Below are 24,287 nucleotides of genomic sequence, written 5' to 3' on the forward strand. Positions count from 1 at the left end.
TCATGTTGAGGGAGAGGTTGTTGTCCTGTTACCACACCACACATATATATTTACAAACAAAATATATGTGGGATTGGAAATGATGCAGACAATTGCGTTGATAGAAGCCACAATCTATCTGCAATATGAAAGCGGATCTACCCCCCCAATTGTTTTTTTTTTAAATAAATAACTAAACATGAGACATGAGATACAAGATATGGGTTACTCCATAGTTTGGCGTTACAACTATTAGGTCCCTGGAATGGCAAACTTAAGGCATTGTTCCTGCCAGTAACTTTAAAGCTAACTAAATTAGCTACAACATGGGGATCCCTCATCCTAGATAATACAGTGAGCCTTAACGAGACTCACATGTGGGCCTGTTGGAGACAGGGTGTGCTAGCTTCACAGGGGGGCTAGTGAGGACTTAGTGGGGGTTGGGGTTTGGAGACGTGAGTGTGTGTTTAGGATGTGTGTGTGTGTGTGTGTGTGTGTGTGTGTGTGCATGCACGTTTGTGTGTGAGAGAGTTTGTTTGTGAGGGTGTGTGTCATGGGGAGTGGCCGGGGAGGTCGCAGTCGGTGAGAGTGAGTTTAATCTGATAGGAGGTCATCCAGGCAGACAAGCTGGAAAGTCATGCAGAGACACAGCAGTGAGAGAAGAAGAAGAGAGGAGGAGGATACAGGATGTAGGTGTAGAATTGAGATCATCTCAGGACATGGTGGGGAGGATGGACATAATAAGGGATCATGGGGAGATATGAAAATAAGACGGGAGAGATACATGCATGTAATTGTGTAAAGTACATCTCAGCACAACTCTATTAAATGAAAACACCACCCGTAGAGAGAAGGGGGGAGGCAGACAGATTACAGAGAGAGAGAGTGAGAGAGAGAGAGAGAGAGAGAGAGAGAGAGAGAGAGAGAGAGAGAGAGAGAGAGAGAGAGAGAGAGAGAGAGAGAGAGAGAGAGACAGAGACAGAGAGACAAAGAGAGAGAGAGAGAGAGAGAGAGAGAGAGAGAGAGAGAGAGAGAGAGAGAGAGAGAGAGAGAGAGAGAGAGAGAGAGAGAGAGCGTACCAATCATCAGCCATAGCATTCCCCCTTCAATCTATAAACATACGCTTCCCTCCCTCCCACTCCCTCCCTCCCCTTCTAAATCCTCCCTCCCCAGCCAGATTGCTCAAGATTGACTTCAAATGTTGATGTCTGTCCATGTCATGAGGATGTTGGAAAATGCCAATGGGGCCACAGTGAAGGTTAGATTTTTCTGGTGTTTTGCAGACGGGCGTAATCCAATGACTCCGGACCTGATGGCCGCGTGTTCAAACCCAGTGGCAGACACTTGTTTTAGTGTTTGTTTGTTTACCTTATCCCAAACCTTAACCCTTCACTTAATCAGTCGGAATGAATGCCTAAACGTAATGTTTTAACCCTATCCAAAACCTTAACATTTACCTTAATGAGATTTGACGTTTGGAGCAATTTCGAAACTTGACGTTTGGAAAAACGTAGATAAACATCAGAATATGAAGTCAAATTGGTAAAAGTTTGAGCTCTTATTGAACCCCCACCCTCCTAGATGGTGTATAACAGTGCTGGTCACGACTGCTCTCCTATGCGTCACGCTTTACTGCGTCCCCCCGTCTTACGTTATAATGAAAACCACAGGTGGGACCCATAACACTGCAACACCGCCTCGCTGTTCCCAGCATGCAACGGGACCATCTGGTTCAGAGGAGGGGCCGTTTTCCCTCCAAACAGCTAAGGGTTAAAACAACAAAGAAGGAAGGTGTTGATCGGACCCTGAGGTTAAGACCAGGTTGGATAGATCACACCACTGCCTCTACAATCATTCTGGAACGCAAAGCAGGAAATGCAGGGTAGTGTTCAGTTTGTTAGACTTGAGTGTCTGATGGGGGTTGCTGGCTACCGGTGTTCCCCCATAGGGATTCCTTTTCAATCTGCTTGTATCATATCTATCTCATATTTGCCTTGTGACTGACTGGGCCCTTACATGTTTGAGACAATTCTGTTATGATTCTTGCTGTGTAGTTTACTCTTGCTTCAGTGGGAGCGTTGTGAAGCGTACATGCTCAGGATACCTTGAACCCTGGGATAAAGTCACCATGAAACATCAGAAAAAACACTGTGTAAGGTCAAAGACATAGCCATGTCATGATCAAATGTCCAATATTTGTATATGTCTGTTTGTGTGTGTGTGTGTGTGTGTGTGTGTGTGTGTGTGTGTGTGTGTGTGTGTGTGTGTGTGTGTGTGTGTGTGTGTGTGTGTGTGTGTGTGTGTGTGTGTGTGTGTGTGTGTGTGTGTGTGTGTGTGTGTGTGTGTGTGTGTGTGTGTGTGTGTGTGTGTGACTTGCATACAACCTCGTTCATTCTACCATTTCAAGACAAAAGTAAAATCACAAAAGTAACGTCCCCTACACAGAAAAATTCTGAGCCATTCATATTGAAATGAAAAAGTATTTTTTTATTTTTTATTTAACTTTTATTTAACTAGCCTCCCACGACGCTCCACCTTAAAACAATTTTAAACTGTCCTTAGACCCAGAGTAGACTGGCCTTGGACACTGATTTAAAGTCAGCTTTACTTTGGTACACCTCTGTTTAAAGTTACATATTGGTGAGCTCAACTGATCTTGTGTGTGTGTGCGTGCATCTGTGTGTGTGAGAGTTTGTTTGTGAGTGTGTGTGTAGGATGTGTGTGTGTGTGTGTTTGTTCGTGCGTTTGTGCGATTGAGTCTCTGTGTGTGTGCTTGTGTGTGTGTGTGTGTGTGAGTGTTTGTTTGTGAGTGTGTGTCATGGGGAGTGGCCGGGGAGGTCGCAGTCGGTGAGAGTGAGTTTAGTCTGATAGGAGGTCATCCAGGCAGACAAGCTGGAAAGTCATGCAGAGACACAGCAGTGAGAGAAGAAGAAGAGAGGAGGAGGAGGATACAGGATGTAGGTGTAGAATTGAGATCATCTCAGGACATGGTGGGGAGGATGGACATAATAAGGGATCATGGGGAGATATGAAAATAAGACGGGAGAGATACATGCATGTAATTGTGTAAAGTACATCTCAGCACAACTCTATTAAATGAAAACACCACCCGTAGAGAGAAGGGGGGAGTCAGACAGATTACAGAGAGAGAGAGAGAGAGAGAGAGAGAGAGAGAGAGAGAGAGAGAGAGAGAGAGAGAGAGAGAGAGAGAGAGAGACAGAGAGAGAGAGACAGAGAGAGAGAGACAGAGAGAGAGAGACAGAGAGAGAGAGAGAGAGAGAGAGAGAGAGAGAGAGAGAGAGAGAGAGAGAGAGAGAGAGAGAGAGAGGGAGTATCAATCATCAGCCATAGCATTCCCCCTTCAATCTATAAACATACGCTTCCCTCCCTCCCACTCCCTCCCTCCCCTTCTAAATCCTCCCTCCCCAGCCAGATTGCTCAAGATTGACTTCAAATGTTGATGTCTGTCCATGTCATGAGGATGTTGGAAAATGCCAATGGGGCCACAGTGAAGGTTAGATTTTTCTGGTGTTTTGCAGACGGGCGTAATCCAATGACTCCGGACCTGATGGCCGCGTGTTCACACCCAGTGGCAGACACTTGTTTTAGTGTTTGTTTGTTATCTTCTCCCAAACCTAAACCCTTCACTTAATCAGTCGGAATGAATGCCTAAACGTAATGTTTTAACCCTATCCAAAACCTTAACATTTACCTTAATGAGATTTGACGTTTGGAGCAATTTTGAAATTTGACTTTTGGAAAAACTTAGATAAACATCAGAATATGAAGTCAAATTGGTAAAAGTTTGAGCTCTTATTGCCCTCCCACCCTCCTAGATGGTGTATAACAGTGCTGGTCACGACTGCTCTCCTCTGCGTCACGCTTTACTGCGTCCCCCCGTCTTACGTTATAATGAAAACCACAGGTGGGACCCATAACACCGCAACACCGCCTCGCTGTTCCCAGCATGCAACAGGAACCATCTGGTTCAGAGGAGGGGCCGTTTTCCTCCAAACAGCTAAGGGTTAAAACAACAAAGAAGGCAGGTGTTGATCGGACCCTGAGGTTAAGACCAGGTTGGATAGATCACACCACTGCCTCTACAATCATTCTGGAACGCAAAGCAGGAAATGCAGGGTAGTGTTCAGTTTGTTAGACTTGAGTGGATGATGGTGGTTGCTGGCTACCGGTGTTCCCCCATAGGGATTCCTTTTCAACCTGCTTGTATCATATCTATCTCATATTTGCCTTGTGACTGACTGGGCCCTTACACGTTTGAGACAATTCTGTTATGATTCCTGCTGTGTAGTTTACTCTTGCTTCAGTGGGAGCGTTGTGAAGCGTACATGCTCAGGATACCTTGAACCCTGGGATAAAGTCACCATGAAACATCAGAAAAAACAATGTGTAAGGTCAAAGACATAGCCATGTCATGATCAAATGTCCAATATTTGTATATGTCTGTTTGTGTGTGTGTGTGTGTGTGTGTGTGTGACTTGCATACAACCTCGTTCATTCTACCATTTCAAGACGAAAGTAACATCACAAAAGTAAGGTCCTATGTACATAACAATTCAGAGCCATTCATATTGAATTTAAAAAAATATTTTTTTCTTTTTTCTTTTTTCTTTACATATTGGTTATTTTATTTATTACATATTGGTGAGCTCAACTGATCCTAGATCAGTCCCTACAGTGGCATCCGTTCCCGTCTCCTAGGCAGATTGCAGACTCTGGTCTCTCCTCACTCCGGTACGCATGGCGGGTCTGTGGTTGCCGGCACTGATCCCAAGTGACCGTCATCACTTAACGGTTGGTCTCAGAGGAACAATAAAGACCCAAAACAGCGTGCTTAAATGTAAGCTTGCGTGAAATCCCCACAGTTCCTGGTCTGCTGGTTTGTAATTCCCCAGTCTCTCTCCGCCGCCTTCTTACTGTTGACATACAGATCCGTGTTGGGGGCTGGATGCTCGGAGAGCGGAGAGGAACGCAGGTTGTGCCCGTGTGTATTGTATGTATTGTGTGTATTGTGTGTGTGTGTGTGTGTGTGTGTGTGTGTGTGTGTGTGTGTGTGTGTGTGTGTGTGTGTGTGTGTGTGTGTGTGTGTATGTGTGTGTGTGTGTGTGTGAGTGCGTGCGTGCGTGCGTGCGTGCGTGCGTGTGTGTGTGTGTGTATGCTCAATGTCTCGGCTGCTGGGTTTGCTCAATGTATTTAGAACATCTGTTGTCGAGAAAACATAACGAGGGGGTTGTGTAGCACAACATAAAAATTGGGGTGCTGCGATGCAAACTGAAACGCACAAAGTGATGCCTGGAGAACCCAAAAGATGGATGGCAACAAAATGTTATATTTATTGATGAAGAGCTGCTCTGGGATTTTTTTAATGATATGATAGCTGTGGTACCTAATTATAATAATGTAAACTGTATATGTATGTATTTATAGATGTATTTATGTAAAGTATGTATGTATCGCTGCATGGAGTTGTGGCTTATGGAGTATGTATTTAATAATGACTCAGAGAGAATAGTAATGACTCATAGACAATAGTAATGTCTCAGAGAGAATAGTAATGACTCACATAGATTAGTAATGTCTCAGAGAGAATAGTAATGACTCGTAGAGAATCGCATTGACTCAGAGAGAATAGTAATGACTCATAGAGAATCGTATTGACTCAGAGAGAATAGTAATCATTCAGAGAGAATTGTAATGTCTCATAGAGAATTGCAATGACTCAGAGAGAATATTAATGACTCAGAGAGAATAGTAATGACTCAGAGAGAATCATAATGACTCAGAGTGAATAGTAACCACTCATAGAGAATATAAAAGACTCATAGAGAATCATAATGACTCAGAAAGAATAGTAATAACTTATATAGAATCATAATGACTTAAAGAGAATGACAATGACTCATAGATAATATTAATGACTCTTAGAGAATTGTAATGACTCATAGAGAATAGTAATGCATCATAGAAAATAGTAATGCCTCAAAGAAACTATTAAAGACTCATAGAGCATAGTAATGACTCATAGATAATAGTAATGAATCTTAGAGATTAGTAGTGACTCATAGATAATAGTAATGCCTCCATGAGAATCAAAATGACTCAGAATGAATTGTAATGCATCATAGAGAATCATAGCGACTCATAGAACATAGTAATGACTCAGAGAGAATCGTAATTACTCAGAGAGAATAGTACCCACTCATAGAGAATAGTAATGACACAGAGAATTGTAATGACTCAGAGAGAATAGTAATGACTCAGAGAGAATAGTAATGCATCATAGAGAATCATAACGACTCATAGAACGCAGTAATGACTCAGAGAATCGTAATTACTCATAGAGAATAGTAATGACTTAGAGAATCATAATGACTCAGAGAGAATAGTAATGACCTATATAGAATCATAATGACTCATAGGGAATAATAATGACTCCTAAAGAATAGCAATGTCTCAGAGAGAATAGTGGTGACTTAGAGAAAATAGTAATGACTCATAGAGATTAGTAATGACTCATAGAGATTAGTAATGACTCTGAGAGAATAGTAATGACGCATAGATAATAGTAATGACTCATAGAGAATAGACTCAGAATAGACTCATGACTCATAGAGAATAGTAATGCCTCAAATAGACTATTAACAACTCATAGATACCAGTAATGCTCATAGAGAATATTAATGACTCATAGATAATACAAATATACAAGATGGCGTAGCAGTATAGACGTGTTTGTTTAGTCCTCTCTTTTAAAAAAAAATTCTATCTCTTTTCGATTTTTAATTCGATTATACCTTCCGGTAACCTACCTCACCCAATGTGATACGGAATCGCTATTATTTTTTAACTTTGGAACACATTCAAGAACCCCCAGTAGCTAACCAGCTAATCAGCTACAAGCTAATTTAGCCGTTTTTAGCCGCTGCTAGCAGCTTTTACCTTCTGCACAGACACCAGCCCTGTTATTAGCCTGGATATTACTCACCAATTTAGCTAGCGCCACTGCCACGAAGCTAGCACCAGTTAGCAAACACAATTCTACAATCACAACCTCTCTTTCGCCATCGCCATCCGGCTTGGATTCTCTGTCGACACGACCACGTCTGGTCTGCAGACGAATACCCCATCCGCTGTGCCCTCAACCGGCCTCCGTCTGAGCAGACCCCCTCCGTCTGAGCAGACCACCCCCCAGGCTACTAACTTTAAACGCCGCGTGCTAGCTTAGTGGTGGCTTCCCTGCTCCATCTACGGCTGCCCCTGGACACTATGATCACTTGGCTAAATAGCTGATGCCTGCCGGACTGTCCATTAATTCACGGTACTCCATTCTGTTTATTTGTGTTTTATCTGTCGGCTCTGTGTTTTAACTCAGGATCTGTGTGTAGTTAATCCGACCCTCTCTGCCTAGTCGTCGACCATTTTTACCTGCTGTTGCTGTGTTAGCTGACTAGCTGCTGTTATCTCACCTGTTGTTTTAGCTAGCTCTCCCAATCAAGACCTGCAATCACTTTATGCCTTACTGTATGTCTCTCTCAAATATCAATATGCCTTGTATACTGTTGTTCAGGCTAGTTATCATTGTTTTGGTTTGCAATGGACCCCGTAGTTCCACTCTCCGTACCTCTGATACCTCCTTTGTCCCACCTCCCACACATGCGGTGACCTCACCCATTGAGACCAGCATGTCCAGAGATACAAACTCTCTTATCATCACCCAGTGCCTGGGCTTGCCTCCGCTGTACCCATGCCCCACCATACCCCTGTCTGCACATTATGCCCAGAATCTATTCTACCACGCCCATAAATCTGCTCCTTTAATTCCTTGTCCCCAACGCTCTAGGCGACCAGTTTTGATAGCCTTTAGCCGCACCCTCATCCTACTACTCCTCTGTTCCTCGGGTGATGTGGAGGTAAACCCAGGCCCTGCACGTCCCCAGGCACCCTCATTTGTTGACTTCTGTGATCGAAAAAGCCTTGGCCTCATGCATGTCAACATCAGAAGCCTCCTCCCTAAGTTTGTCTTACTCACCGCTTTAGCACACTCTGCCAACCCTGATGTCCTTGCCGTGTCTGCATCCTGGCTTAGGAAGGCCACCAAAAATTCTGAGATTTCCATAACCAACTATAACACTTTCTGTCAAGATAGAACTGCCAAAGGGGGAGGAGTTGCAATCTACTGCAGAGATAGCCTGCAAAGTTCAGTTATACTTTCCAGGTCTATGCCCAAACAGTTCGAACTTCTAATTTTAGAAATGTATCTCTCCAGAAATAAGTCTCTCACTGTTGCCGCCTGCTACCGACCCCCCTCAGCTCCCAGCTGTGCTCTGGATACCATCTGTGAATTGATCCCTTCCCATCTAGCTTCAGAGTTTGTTCTGTTAGGTGACCTAAACTGGGATAGGCTTAACACCCCGGCAGTCCTACAATCTAAGCTTGATTCCCTCAATCTCACACAAATCATCAAGGAACCCACCAGGTACAACCCTAAATCCGTAAACATGGGCACCCTAATAGACATTATCCTGACCAACTTGCCCTCCAAATACACCTCTGCTGTCTTCAATCAAGATCTCAGCGATCACTGCCTCATTGCCTGTATCCGCCACGGGTCCGCGGTCAAACGACCACCCCTCATCACTGTCAAACGCTCCCTAAAACACTTCTGCGAGCAGGCCTTTCTAATCGACCTGGCCCGGGTACCCTGGAAGGATATTGACCTCATCCCGTCAGTTGAGGATGCCTGGTCATTCTTTAAAAGTTACTTCCTCACCATATTAGACAAGCATGCTCCATTCAAAAAATGCAGAACTAAGAACAGATATAGCCATTGGTTCACTCCAGACCTGACTGCCCTCGACCAGCACAAAAACATCCTGTGGCGAACTGCAGTAGCATCGAAGAGCCCCCGCGATATGCAACTGTTCAGGGAAGTCAGGAACCAATACACGCAGTCAGTCAGGAAAGCAAAGGCCAGCTTTTTCAAGCAGAAATTTGCATCCTGTAGATCTAACTCCAAAAAGTTCTGGGATACTGCAAAGTCCATGGTGAACAAGAGCACCTCCTCCCAGCTGTCCACTGCACTGAGGCTAGGTAACACGATCACCACCGATAAATCCGTGATAATCGAAAACTTCAAAAAGCATTTCTCAATGGCTGGCCATGCCTTCCTCCTGGCGACTCCAACCTTGGCCAACAGCCTCGGTTTTTCTAATGACTGCCTTGCCTGGTTCAGCAACTACTTTGCAGACAGAGTTCAGTGTGTCAAATCGGAGGGCATGTTGTCCGGTCCTCTGGCAGTCTCTATGGGGGTACCACAGGGTTCAATTCTCTGGCCGACTCTTTTCTCTGTATATATCAATGATGTTGCTCTTGCTGCGGGCGATTCCCTGATCCACCTCTACGCAGACGACACCATTCTGTATACTTCTGTCCCTTCCTTGGACACTGTGCTATCTAACCTCCAAACAAGTTTAGATAGCCTTCAATGCCATAGAACACTCCTGCCGTGGCCTCCAACTGCTCTTAAACGCTAGTAAAACCAAATGCACGCTTTTCAACCGTTCGCTGCCTGCACCCGCACGCCCGACTAGCATCACCACCCTGGACGGTTCCGACCTAGAATATGTGGACATCTATAAGTACCTAGGTGTCTGGCTAGACTGCAAACTCTCCTTCCAGACTCATATCAAACATCTCCAATCCAAAATCAAATCTAGAGTCGGCTTTCTATTTCGCAACAAAGCCTCCTTCACTCACGCCGCCAAACTTACCCTAGTAAAACTGACTATCCTACCGATCTTCGACTTCGGCGATGTCATCTACAAAATAGCTTCCAATACTCTACTCAGCAAACTGGATGCAGTTTATCACAGTGCCATCCGTTTTGTTACTAAAGCACCTTATACGACCCACCACTGCGACCTGTATGCCCTAGTCGGCTGGCCCTCGCTACATGTTCGTCGTCAGACCCACTGGCTCCAGGTCATCTACAAGGCTATGCTAGGTAAAGTGCCGCCTTGTCTCAGTTCACTGGTCACGATGGCTACACCCACCCGTAGCACGCGCTCCAGCAGGTGTATCTCACTGATCATCCCTAAAGCCAAAACCTCATTTGGACGCCTTTCCTTCCAGTTCTCTGCTGCCTGCTACTGGAACGAATTGCAAAAATCTCTGAAGTTGGAGACTTTTATCTCCCTTAACAACTTTAAACATCTGCTATCCGAGCAGCTAACCGATCGCTGCAGCTGTACATAGTCAATCGGTATATAGCCCACCCAATTTACCCACCTCACCCCCCATACTGCTTTTATTTATTTACTTTTCTGCTCTTTTGCACACCAGTATCTCTACTTGCACATGATCATCTGATGATTTATCACTCCAGTGTTAATCTGCTAAATTGTAATTATTTGATTTATTGCCAACCTCCTCATGCCGTTTGCACACATTGTATATAGATTCTCTTTTTTCTACCATGTTATTGACTTGTTTATTGTTTACTCCATGTGTAACTCTGTGTTGTTGTCTGTTCACACTGCTATGCTTTATCTTGGCCAGGTCGCAGTTGCAAATGAGAACTTGTTCTCAACTAGCCTACCTGGTTAAATAAAGGTGTAAAAAAAATATATATATATATATATATTAATTACTCCGAGAGAATAGTAATGACTCCGAGATAATAGTAATGACTCCGAGATAATAGTAATGACTCTGAGAGAATAGTAATGACTCGTAGAAAATATTAATGACTCAGAGAATAGTAATGACTCACAGAGAATGGTAATGACTCATATTGAATAGTAATGACTCTTAGAGAATAGTAATTACTCATAGACAATAGTAATGCCTCACAAGAGGATCACAATGACTCATAGAGAATAGTAACAACTTTTTAGAGAATAGTAATGCATCATAGAGAATAGTAATGGCTCATAGAGAGTAGTAATGACTCATAGAGAATCGTAATGCCTCAAAGAGACTTTTAACTACTCATAGAGAATAGTAATGACTCATAGAGCATAGTAATGACTCATAGAGACATTTAATGACATAGAGCATAGTAATGACTCATAGAGCATAGTAATGACTCGTAGAGCATAGTATTGAATCTTAGAGAATATTACTTGTGGGTTTTGTACAGAGACTACTGTATAGGGAGACTTGGTGAAAATCTGTGAGAACGTTTAATAAAACGATTCAGTTTTTGGTTGAGTGCTAAAGTAACCCAGAAACAACGCTATGTAGTAACCTAGAGAGAACTTGGCCAGTAGTTTAAATGTGATCACTGACCTAGTTCCATATCTCTTTGTGGAAGCGGGCCACAATCTTCTAGCCAGTGCTTATAGAAGGAGGAAGAGAGGGAAGACTTTAAGCATTGAGAGCTCAATGGGACTCCATCCACTTAGGCAGAGCGAAGTGCCAGGCACGGCTGCCTTTTTATCAGAGAGCAGCTCTTATTGATGAACAGAGATTCCTGTCTCGTAGCTCTTGTATTGTACCAAATCACTGCCTCTCTCTCTCTCTCTCTCTCTCTCTCTCTCTCTCTCTGCCTCTCTCTTCATCTTTTACACTTTCTTTCTCTATCTCTCTCAGAATTGATCTGAATGTCTTTCTCTCTCTCTCTCTCTCTCTCTCTCTCTCTCTCTCTCTCTCTCTCTCTCTCTCTCTCTCTCTCTCTCTCTCTCTCTCTCTCTCTCTCTCTCTCTCTCTCTCTCTCGCTCTCTCTCGCTCTCTCTCGCTCTCTCTGCCTCTCCCTTCATCTTTTACCCCCCTTCTCTCTTTCTCTCTCTGCCTCTCACCATCTTTTACACTCTCTTTCTCTATCTCTCTCAGAATTTATCTGAATTTCTCTCTCTCTTTCTCCCTCTCTCTCTCTCTCTCTCTCTCGCTCTCTCTCTCTCTCACACACTCACTATCTCTCTCTCTGCCTCCCTTCATCTTTTACCCTCTCTTTGGCTCTCAGAATATATCTGAATGTCTTTCTCTCTCTCTTTCTCTCTCTCTTTCTTTCTCTCTGCCTCTCTCTTCATCTTTTACCCCTTCTCTCGTTCTTTCTATCTTTGCCTCTCTCTTCATCTTTTACACTCTCTTTCTCTCTCTCTCTCAGAATTTATCTGAAGTGATTTAGCTCTTTCTCTCTCTTTCTCTCTCTCTTTCTATCTCTCTGCCTGCCTCACTGTTTGCCTCTCTCTTTATCTTTTACCCTCTCACTGTGGAAGCCATATAATTGCAATTTACAATATGACCTTTCTCTTGTATTTCTAAGATGGTCTCTCAAAAAAAAAAATTCAGGTAGATTTTTCTTTGGGTTTTCTCCTACCATATCTATTGTGTTATATTCTCCTATATTATTTAAAATGTTCTACAAACTTCAAAGTGTTTTCTTTCCAATGATACCAATTATATGCATATCCTGGCTTCAGGGCCTGAGCTACTGGCAGTTTACTTTGTGCACGTCATTCAGGCGGAAATTGAGAAAAAAGGGGCCTAGCCCTAAGAATTAATATTTTACCCTCTCCATCTATCTCTCTCTCTCTCTCTACATCTTTAACCCACTCTCTCTCTCTATCTATCTATCTATCTATCTATCTATCTATCTCTCTCTCTGCCTCTCTCTTCATATTTTACCCTCTCTCTCTTTCTTTCTCTCTCTCTGCCTATCTCTCCCTCTCTCTTTATATTTTACCCTCTCTCTCTCTATCTAGCTCTCTCTCTGCCTCTCTCTTCATATTTTACCCTCTCTCTCTTTCTTTCTCTCTCTCTGCCTATCTCTCCCTCTCTCTTTATCTTTTACCATCTCTCTCTATCTATCTCTCTCTCTGCCTCTCTCTTCATATTTTACCATCTCTCTCTCTCTCTCTCTCTCTCTCTCTCTCTCTCTCTGCCTCTCTCTTCATATTTTAAACTCTCTCTCTATCTATCTCTCTCTCTGCCTCTCTCTTCATATTTTACCCTCTCTCTCTCTCTCTCTCTCTCTCTTTCTATCTCTCCATTTATCTCTCTTCATTATTCTCTCTGTTTCTGTATTTATTTTCTCCATCTTTCCCTCTCTATATCCCTCCGATTGTTTCTTTCTTTTCATCTCCACCACGCTCTCCCCTTCTCCCTCTCCTGCCTGTAGAATTCTGATCAGCCACTTTAGAGTTAAGACCCCAGCCAAACTGCCTTTTTGATAATCAATACTCCCATTGGCTGTGGTTAACTCCTGTAACCTCAGCATGACATAGAGGGAAATGTTCAGTCTTAGAGCAGAATAACAAACATCACTTATTCTCGGATAGCTGAGGATTCGTACCCAGAATATAGAACCGATAGTGTGTGTGTGTGTATGCACCTGTTTGTGTGTAAATTATATAAGCTACCTGTAGGGTGTTTTTGTGCACTGACAGTACGTGTTCCAGTTTCATGCACAAATAGAAAAACGATGCTATCTAGAGCTGAAAGGGGTTCTTCGGCTGTTCCTATATGAGAGCCTTTTGAAGAACCCTTTTAGGTTCTAGGTAGAACCCTTTTAGTTCCAGGTAGAACCCTTTTGGTTCCAGATAGAACCCTTTGGGTTCCATGTAGAACTCTTTCCACAGAGGGTTCTACATGGAACAAAAAGGGTTCTACATGGAACAAAAAGGGTTCTACCTGGAACAAAACGGTTTCTACATGGCACAAAAAAGGGTTTTCTTATGGCGACAGCCAAATAATCCTTTTGAACCCTTTTCTCTAAGAGTTTGGTTTCCATATGTATATGTAAGACTGCTGTAGTGAGGTACACTTGGATGTTGTGATATGATATTTGAGGTAAATTAAATTCATACTTTGGTATCTAGGTCATTTCTGAGGCCCAAAGCAACAGCTCTCCCTCTCTCTCTCTCTCTTTGCTCTCAGTGTTGCCCGAGTAGTTGTGTGGAACATCAAGGGTTCGCCGTTTCTCACAAACACACACAAGGCCTTGTGCAACTAGTTTTTCATGACAATACATTCATAAACAATAAAGTGTAACACACATTCCATGAACATGAAAACATGTTTCAGGACAGAATACACACATATCTATTAATGATCTAATGGATTTAATATAGACAGAGGATTAACGTTGGTTAGCAATGGTCTCTATATTCCTGCATAGGGAGACCTTGGACAGATGCATGGGGGTCTTAAACTAATCACAAGACACTTGAGGGTGAGTCAAAATGTCCTAAGTTCCTTCCATCATTTCAGGAGTACCATGGAATGACCCAATTAATGGCCCTGTTCTGTTTCAAATAACAAAATTAATGGACCAAAGCAACAATAGAAATTCACCCTTCACCTAGACGTTCTCCTCATGCTTCCATCCAAACATTAGCTCATCTGCCTGGATGACCTCCCAAACAGACATCCACACGTGAATACAGACTCTCTTTCAAATGCACACACGCGCACACACGTGCACGCACACACACACACACACACACACACACACACACACACACACACACACACACACACACACACACACACACACACACACACACACACACACACACACACACACACACACACATACACACACACACACACACACTAACAAATCTACTCAACCCCATTAAGCTACATAGTCTCTGATGAGAGTATTTTCCATCTCCTCACACGGCTTCATATGTGTTACATTAACAAGAAGTAATGCTGTCCGTCTCTGGTCAGTCTCTGGAGGATGGAAGCTTGTGGCTTGAGGCAGTTGTTAACAGCACAAACAGGTTGTCGAAACTGTGGATTGACTCTAGCCACTCCGTGAGCAGAAATCCAATCAAATCTGGGTAGAACATTTCTGGAAATCAATAGATATAGGGACCCTAGTCAATCAGAACTAGTATCCAATCTCTGGGCTGTGTGTGAAATACAGTGAGGGATGCAGTGTGAAATACAGTGAGAGATGCAGTGAGAGATGCAGTGAGAGATGCAGTGAGAGATGCAGTGAGAGATACAGTGAGATATACAGTGAGAGACGCAGTGAGAGACGCAGTGAGAGATGCAGTGAGAGATGCAGTGAGAGATGCAGTGAGAGATGCAGTGAGAGATGCAGTGAGATATGCAGTGAGAGATACAGTGAGAGATACAGTGAGAGATACAGTGAGAGATGCAGTGAGAGATGCAGTGAGAGATGCAGTGAGAGATGCCGTGAGAGATTCTGTGAGAGATGCCGTGAGAGATTCAGTGAGAGATGCAGTGAGAGATTCAGTGAGAGATGCAGTGAGAGATTCAGTGAGAGATGCAGTGAGAGATGCCGTGAGAGATGCCGTGAGAGATTCAGTGAGAGATGCCGTGAGAGATTCAGTGAGAGATGCAGTGAGAGATACAGTGAGAGATGCAGTGAGAGATACAGTGAGAGATGCTGTGAGAGATTCAGTGAGAGATGCAGTGAGATATACAGTGAGAGATGCAGTGAGAGATACAGTGAGAGATGCCGTGAGAGATTCTGTGAGAGATACAGTGAGAGATGCAGTGAGATATACAGTGAGAGATGCAGTGAGAGATACAGTGAGAGATGCCGTGAGAGATACAGTGAGAGATGCAGTGAGAGATACAGTGAGAGATGCCGTGAGAGATATAGTGAGAGATGCCGTGAGAGATACAGTGAGAGATGCAGTGAGAGATGCAGTGAGAGATACAGTGAGAGATGCAGTGAGAGATGCAGTATGTATTTCTATTCCAACTATAAAAATGCATTCAAGGGAAATACCGGGGCCATACTGCTCAAAATAGTTACATCAACTCCTTCCCTGGAAGCACATGTATCTGCACCCGAGGTTGTACCATGCTTGCATCACCTCCCGTTATTACCATACATAATGATTTAAAGTTGGCCATAATTGTATATGCTGTGTTGTTAACGGAAAATACATTTATCTGGAAAAGTCATCGAAACATCACAAACTGAAACCATTTCAGAAAAAAAGAATCTGCAACAAGCCACGCTAAGTTGATAAAGCGAAATCAGGAAGAAGATTCTGTTGACAGCTCATATGAAACGTGGGTGGTGCCCTTGACATCAAACATCCAGAATCAAGACGATAGTTTATTTACTTTTTTCAGAAACATCAGTAGTTGTTAATTTATTTTGTTTTAAAGTAAACTTGTGCAGAATTCTTTCAAATGCATTGTCAAATCAAATGTATGTGTCACATCAAATCAAATCAAATGTAATTTGTCACATGCGCTGAATACAGCAGACCTTAATGTGAAGTTCTTACTAACAAGCCCTTAACCAACAATACAGATGAAGAAATAGAGTTAAGAAAATATTTACTAAATAAAGTAAAGTAAAAATGTGTTATCATAACGTAAAACAAGGAAATTACATAACATAACAGAGCTATATACAGGGGGTACCGGTACCAAGTCAATGTGCGGGGGTACACTCTTGTTAATTTAACACTCAACATTAACAATGTAGCAGTGAGGTGAATTAAGTTGAGAATCCATTTTTACCCCCAACACAACTATTGACCCTGTGAGTTTGATTATGTCCACAAAAGGGAAGGTTTGGTCGAGGCAACACTTTCATTTACATTTGTCTCTCATTAGCTCAACTCTCTTCCCAAACCTTGAGAATACATTATCAGACCTTGCCAACTAAAGCACATTGATTTCTTTCTCCTCCACGAAATCATACAAATTACATTTCTCAGGCATAATGCAAGGGAAATGCTCTCGACAGCCGCTCAATCACCATGTATATTTCAGTGTACTGCATGGCAAAGAGGGACAGTTGTGCAGTAGTCTGGTCAATTACTTCATGTGTGTTTTTGCAGGCATGGGGTTTGGTTAGGTAAGAGCCACTGGTCCTTTTGTTAATTGTTTTTAGAATGACACCTGCTGATTCCACATAACTCTGGGTTGCTAGTCAAGATTTGTTGGATTGAAACACACTCGTAGGATTACCAGATTACCAGGGATTACCAGATTACCAGGGGGACAAATAGAATGAGTTGGTAGTCAGGTCAACTTTGCACCAACACACACACACACACTTGCAGGCTCGCAAACACGCGCCCCCACACACACACACATTAATGAAGTACCAGATTGCCAGTTTGTACGATTACCACAGTGGTTAATTGACTGTGTGCACGTATTAATGGGAAAATCCATATCCTGAATCCTAAAAAAAGCAACGTTGCCTTGGTAGTTTACTACAGTCATCCAGCTCCTCTCCCTCCCTCACCTATCACAGCTCTCCCTCCCTCACCTATCACAGCTCTCCCTCCCTCACCTATCACAGCTCTCTCTCCCTCACCTATCACAGTTCTCCCTCCCTCACCTATCACAGTTCTCCCTCCCTCACCTATCACAGTTCTTTCTCCCTCACCTATCACAGTTCTCCCTCCCTCACCTATCACACCTCTCCCTCCCTCACCTACTATTGCAAGTGATATTCTACAGTTCTCTGTGGGATTGTCAGCTGTCACCAACGGCAGCAGACCTTAGACCAGCTACAAGATGAGGGATTTCCCTGCCCCAAACACTGAGAATGAGGTGCATTTGAAAATTCTCACTCTCTCTCTCTTTGTATCTCTCACATGTACGCACCTAGCACGCACATACACATGCACACACACACAGACACACACACCTCCACCCCCACACACCCCCTCCACCCCCACACATCCCTCCTCTCCATGTCTAGCAGCTATCAGGAGACATGGCCCAGGCAGCCGGGCATCGCAGCTTGTCTCACTTTCTGCAGAGTGTCAGCTACCCTCATGTTCCTGAGTCCAGGCCCAGGCTCCAACAACACCAGCCTGCATCTTCAGAGACAAGAAACTAGGCCTGGTTAGCAAATCAAATCAAATCAAATGTATTTATATAGCCCTTCTTACATCAGCTGATATCTCAAAGTGCTGTACAGAAACTCAGCCTAAAACCCCAAACAGCAAGCAATGCAGATGTAGAAGCACGGTGGCTAGGAAAAACTCCCTAGAAAGGCCAGAACCTAGGAAGAAACCTAGAGAGGAACCAGGCTATGAGGGGTGGCCAGTCCTCTTCTGGCTGTGCCGGGTGGAGATTAGAACAGAACATGGCCAAGATGTTCAAATGTTCATAAATGACCAGCATGGTCAAATAATAATAATCACAGTAGTTGTCGAGGGTGCAGCAAGTCAGCACCTCAGGAGTAAATGTCAGTTGGCTTTTCATAGCCGATCATTACGAGTATCTCTACCGCTCCTGCGGTATCTAGAGAGTTGAAAACAGCAGGTCTGGGACAGGTAGCACGTCCGGTGAACAGGTCAGGGTTGCATAGCCGCAGGCAGAACAGTTGAAACTGGAGCAGCAGCACGGCCAGGTGGACTGGGGACAGCAAGGAGTCATCATGCCAGGTAGTCCTGAGGCATGGTCCTAGGGCTCAGGTCCTCAGAGAGAGAGAAAGAAAGAGAGAAAGAGAGAATTAGAGAGAACATACTTAAATTCACACAGGACACCGGATAAGACAGGAGAAGTACTCCAGATATAACAAACTGACCCTAAAGGTTGAGACCGAGTCTGCGTCTCTCACATGGGTAGGCAGACCATTCCATAAAAATGGAGCTTTATAGGAGAAAGCCCTGCCTCCAGCTGTTTGCTTAGAATTTCTAGGGACAATTAGGAGGCCTGCGTCTTGTGACCGTAGCGTACGTGTAGGTATGTATGGCAGGACCAAATCGGAAAGATAGGTAGGAGCAAGCCCATGTAATGCTTTGTAGGTTAGCAGTAAAACCTTGAAATCAGCCCTTGCCTTAACAGGAAGCCAGTGTAGGGAGGCTAGCACTGGAGTAATATGATCACATTTTTTGGTTCTAGTCAGGATTCTAGCAGCCGTATTTAGCACACTGAAGTTTATTTAGTGCTTTATCCAGGTAGCCAGAAAGTAGAGCATTGCAGTAGTCTAACCTAGAAGTAACAAAAGCATGGATACATTTTTCTGCATCATTTTTGGACAGAAAGTTTCTGATTTTTGCAATGTTACGTAGATATGTTCGTCAAAAGAGAGATCAGGGTCCAGAGTAACGCCGAGGTCCTTCACAGTTTTATTTGAGATGACTTTACAACCATCAAGATTAATTGTCAGATTCAACAGAAGATCTCTTTGTTTCTTGGGACCTAGAACAAGCATCTCTGTTTAATCCGAGTTTAAAAGTAGAAAGTTTGCAGCCATCCACTTCCTTATGTTTGAAACACAGGCTTCTAGCGAGGGCAATTTTGGGGTTTCACCATGTTTCATTGAAATGTACAGCTGTGTGTCATCCGCATAGCAGTGAAAGTTTACATTTTGTTTTCCAATGACATCCCCAAGAGGTAAAATATATAGTGAAAACAATAGTGGTCCCAAAATGGAACCTTGAGGGACACGGAAATTTACATTTGATTAAACCAGGCCAGAACTTGTCCGTGTAGACCAATTTGGGTTTCCAATCTCTCCAAAAGAATGTGGTGACCGATGGTATCAAAGGCAGCACTAAGGTCTAGTAGCACGAGGACAGATGCAGAGCCTCGGTCTGATGCCATTAACCTCTAACGCCTCACAAACCCGGATCCGGGAGCACCCCCATCACAAAAGCTGACTAGCATAGCCTAGCCTAAAGTTACAGGGATATCATAAAATAAAATGTTCATGAAATCACAAGTCCAAGACACCAAATCAAAGATACACATCTTGTGATTCAAGCCATCATCTCTGATTTTAAAATGTTTCACAGGGAAGACACAATATGTAAATCTATTAGCTAACCACGTTAGCAAAAGACACCACTCTCATACTCCACCATTTTCTTACTGCATCAGTAGCTATCACAAATTCGACCAAATAAAGATATAAATAGCCACTAACCAAGAAACAACCTCATCAGATGACAGTCTGATAACATATTTATTGTATAGCATAGGTTTTGTTAGAAAAATTTGCATATTTCAGGTATAAATCAGTTTACAATTGCAGCCCCCATCACAACTGTCACTAAAATGACTAGAATAACTACAGAGACCATCGTGTATTAGCTAATTACTCATCATAAAACATTTCTTAAAAATACACAGCGTACAGCAGATGAAAGACACAGATCTTGTGAATATAGCTAATATGTCAGATTTTCTAAGTGTTTTACAGTGAAAACACAATATAGCGTTATCTTAGCTTACTACAATAGTCAGTCACACAGCAGCATTGATTCAAGGCAAAAATAGCAATAACGTTATAAACCACCAAACGCTATTAATTTTTTCACTAACCTTCTCAGAATTCTTCAGATGACAGTCCTGTAACATCATATTACACAATCCATATAGGTTTTGTTCGAAAATGTGCATATTTAGCAGCACAAACCGTGGTTATACAATGTGATCAGTGGCAACAGGGCATGCATTCTGGCCCGCGCCATCTTGGAAAGGCACCTAGTCTAATCAATAAATAATCGTAAACTTGACTAAAAAATACAGGTTGGACATCAAATGAAAGATGCATTAGTTATTAATGCAACCGCTGAGTTAGATTTTTAAAATTAACGTTACTAGACATACAGTGTGCGTTACAGCAAGACTAGTGCCGCAATAATGGCGGACAAATACGTTTACATTTTTCCACATAAATACGGAATAACATCATAAATAGCTCTTACTTTTGGACGAGCTTCCATCAGAATCTTGGCGAAGTGGTCCTTTGTCCAAAATAATTGTTGCTTGGTTGTAAAACGTCGTGTTCAAATTCGGAAGTAGCGGCTAACAAGTAGCTATAACAAACAGCATGCCCAAAACTTTATACTCAATACTAAGGAAATTCCGAAAATAGCAACATACTCGCATAAACTGATATAACTCGGTTTAAAATAACTTCGTTATGATGTTTCTAACACCTATAACGAATTAAATTACAGACGGATATATCTAAGGTCAATAACTGAGCGTTCCAAAATGCCATCCTGAGGTCTTGCTTTGCGTAATGGCGAGCGTTGAAAAGATAGGTCCTCTCGCTCCTTGGCCTTTTATAAACTCTGGGAACTACGCAGAAAGTCCATTCCACTTCTCATTGGTTACTGACATCCAGGGGAAGGCGGGTGCAGTTCATGTCGACCCATACAGAGCTTTAAACTGATCCGAGAGCAGAGCCTAGTTTTCAGACCTTTGCAGTTCCTGTCATGGATTTCGCTGCAGAGAGAGTTCTGTTTCACCCACAGACATAATTCCAACAGTTTTAGAAACTAGAGAGTGTTTTCTATCCAATAGTAAGAATAATATGCATATTGTACGAGCAAGAATTGAGTATGAGGCCGTTTAAATTGGGTACACATTTGTGCTATGTCGAAATGGCACCCCCTAGTGGCAAGAAGTTAAAAGGTAATTTACCCCCTTCACAAGTGCAGTCTCAATGCTATGATGGGGTCTAAAACCAGACGGAAGCATTTCGTATACATTGTTTCAGGAAGGCAGTGAACATTTTTGAGAGGAATGGAAGATTCAATATAGGCCGATAGTTTTTTATATTTTCTGGGTCAAGGTTTGGCTTTTTCAAGATAGGCTTTATTACTGCCACTTTTAGTGAGTTTGGTACACATCCGGTGGATAGAGAGCCGTTTATTATGTTCAACATAGGAGGGCCGAGCACAGGAAGCAGCTCTTTCAATAGTTTAGTTGGGATAGGGTCCAGTATGCAGATTGAAGGTTTAGAGGCCATGATTATTTTCATCATTGTGTCAAGAGATATAGTACTAAAACACTTAAGTGTCTCTCTCTTGATCCTAGGTCCTGGCAGAGTTGTGCAGACTCAGGACAGCTGAGCTTTGGAGGAATACGCAGGTTTAAAGAGGAGTCCGTAATTTGCTTTCTAATGATCATGATCTTTTCCTCAAAGAAGTTCATGAATGTATTACTGCTGAAGTGAAAGCCATCCTCACTTGGGGAATGAGCTTTTTAGTTAGCTTTGTGACGGTATCAAAATACATTTTGGATTGTTCTTATTTTCCTCAATTAAGTTGGAAAAATAGGATGATCGAGCAGCAGTGAGGGCTCTTCGATACTGCACGGTACTGTCATTCCAAGCTAGTCGGAAGACTTCCAGTTTGGTGTGGTGCCATTTCCATTCCAAATTTCTGGAAGCTTGCTTCAGAGCTCGGGTATTTTCTGTATACCAGGGAGCTAGTTTCTTATGACAAATGTTTTTAGTTTTAAGATTCTCTGTAGAACTTTATGCCTTACTGATACCGGTACTGTGCATTCGGAAACCCTTGACTCCACTTTGGACCTTTACAGTGGTTCCGAGCAAGAACTGTCTCTCCAGCTTCTGTCTTTTGCTTTGCTTCATCTCTCCACCTGTGATCTCTGTTGTGTCTGTATGACCTGTTTAGTCTTTGGAGGTCTCAGGAGGTTGAGTCGCGTGCGAAACTGTCTTTTCATCATGGCTGATGCGGATGCCACTTTGGATGTAGCATGGGGGCTGTTTCTGTAGGTCAACAGGAAGGTATTTAGGTGCCTACTTTATCTTTCACGGGTCTCTACCCCGGGTCCGGGAGCACCCCCCCCCCCCCCCCCACCCCACACTGAGTAGCATCGCTAGCATAGCGTCACAATTAAATAGTAGCATATAAATATCATTAAATCACAAGTCCAAGACACCTAATGAAAGATACAGATCTTGTGAATAAAGCCACCATTTCCGATTTTTAAAATGTTTTACAGGGAAGACAAAATTTGTAAATCTATTAGCTAACCACGTTAGCAAAAGACACCATTTTTCTTTGTCCACCATTTTCTCTCTCCACCAGTAGCTATCACCAATTCGGCCAAATAAAGATATTGATAGCCACTAACCAAGAAAAAACCTCATCAGATGACAGTCTGATAACATATTTATGGTATAGGATAGGTTTTGTTAGAAAAATGTGCATATTTCAGGTATAAATCATAGTTTACAATTGCACCCACCATCACAACTCGACTAGAAAAAATACAGAGCAACGTGTATTACCTAATTACTAATCATAAAACATTTCTTAAAAATACACAGCTCACAGCAATGGAAAGACACAGATCTTGTGAATTCAGACAACATTTCAGATTTTCTAAGTGTCTTACAGCGAAAACACAATAAATCGTTATATTAGCATACCACATGTGCAAACGTTACCAGAGCATTGATTCTAGCCAAAGAGAGTGATAACGTAATCATCGCCAAAATGTATTAATTTTTTCACTAACCTTCTCAGAATTCTTCAGATGACACTCCTCTAACATCATATTACAACATACATATAGAGTTTGTTCGAAAATGTGCATATTTAGCCACCAAAATCATGGTTAGACAATGACAAAAGTTGCCCAGCTGGTCAGAAAATGTTGTGCGCCATATTAGACAGTGATCTAGTCTTATACATAAATACTCATAAACTTGATTAAAAAATACAGGGTGGACAGCGATTGATAGACAATTTAATTCTTAATACAATCGCTGAATTACATTTTTTAAATTATCCTTACTTTTCAATACAGGTTGCGCCAAGCGAAGCTACACCTAACAAAATGGCGGCATAAGCGTTTCACATTTTTCGACAGAAACACGATTTATTATAATAAATTGTTCTTACTTTGAGCTGTTCTTCCATCAGAATCTTGGGCAATGAATCCTTTCTTGGGTCTAATCGTCTTTTGGTCGAAAGCTGTCCTCTTGCCATGTGGAAATGCCCACTAACGTTCGGCATGAACTGGATACGTGCCCAGCGGTTCAAAGTGTCTCAGAAAGAAATGCCTCAAAATCGCACTAAACGGATATAAATTGCTATAAAACGGTTTGAATTAACTACCTTATGATGTTTTTAACACCTATAACGAGTAAAAACATGACCGGAGAAATATTACTGGCTAAACAACAGGTTGGAAGGAGGCGAGTCCGACATCCTTCGTGCGTCAGGCGCAGGCAGCCAAAGGAAGTTACTTCCGGTATTTGGTGATTTATAGAGGCACTGATTGCGCAATCGACTCCATTCAAAGCGTCATCACGTACTGACATCCAGGGGAAGACGTAAGAAGTGTCTGTTTCTCCATAGCATTTACACGGACCTTTAAACCGACCTGGGATCAGGGGCCAAGATGTCTGAAATCTGACTCCCTGTCATGAAAAGTGCTGTAGAAGGAGTTCTGTTCCACTCAGAGACATAATTCAAACGGCTATAGAAACTAGAGAGTGTTTTCTATCCAATAATAATAATAATATGCATATTGTACGAGCAAGAATTGAGTACTAGGCAGTTTAATCTGTAGAGCAAATTATGCTAATGCGAAACAGCACCCCCTATATT

This window comes from Salvelinus fontinalis, chromosome 7 (assembly GCF_029448725.1).
Source record: "Salvelinus fontinalis isolate EN_2023a chromosome 7, ASM2944872v1, whole genome shotgun sequence".
NCBI classification, from domain to species: domain Eukaryota; kingdom Metazoa; phylum Chordata; class Actinopteri; order Salmoniformes; family Salmonidae; genus Salvelinus; species Salvelinus fontinalis.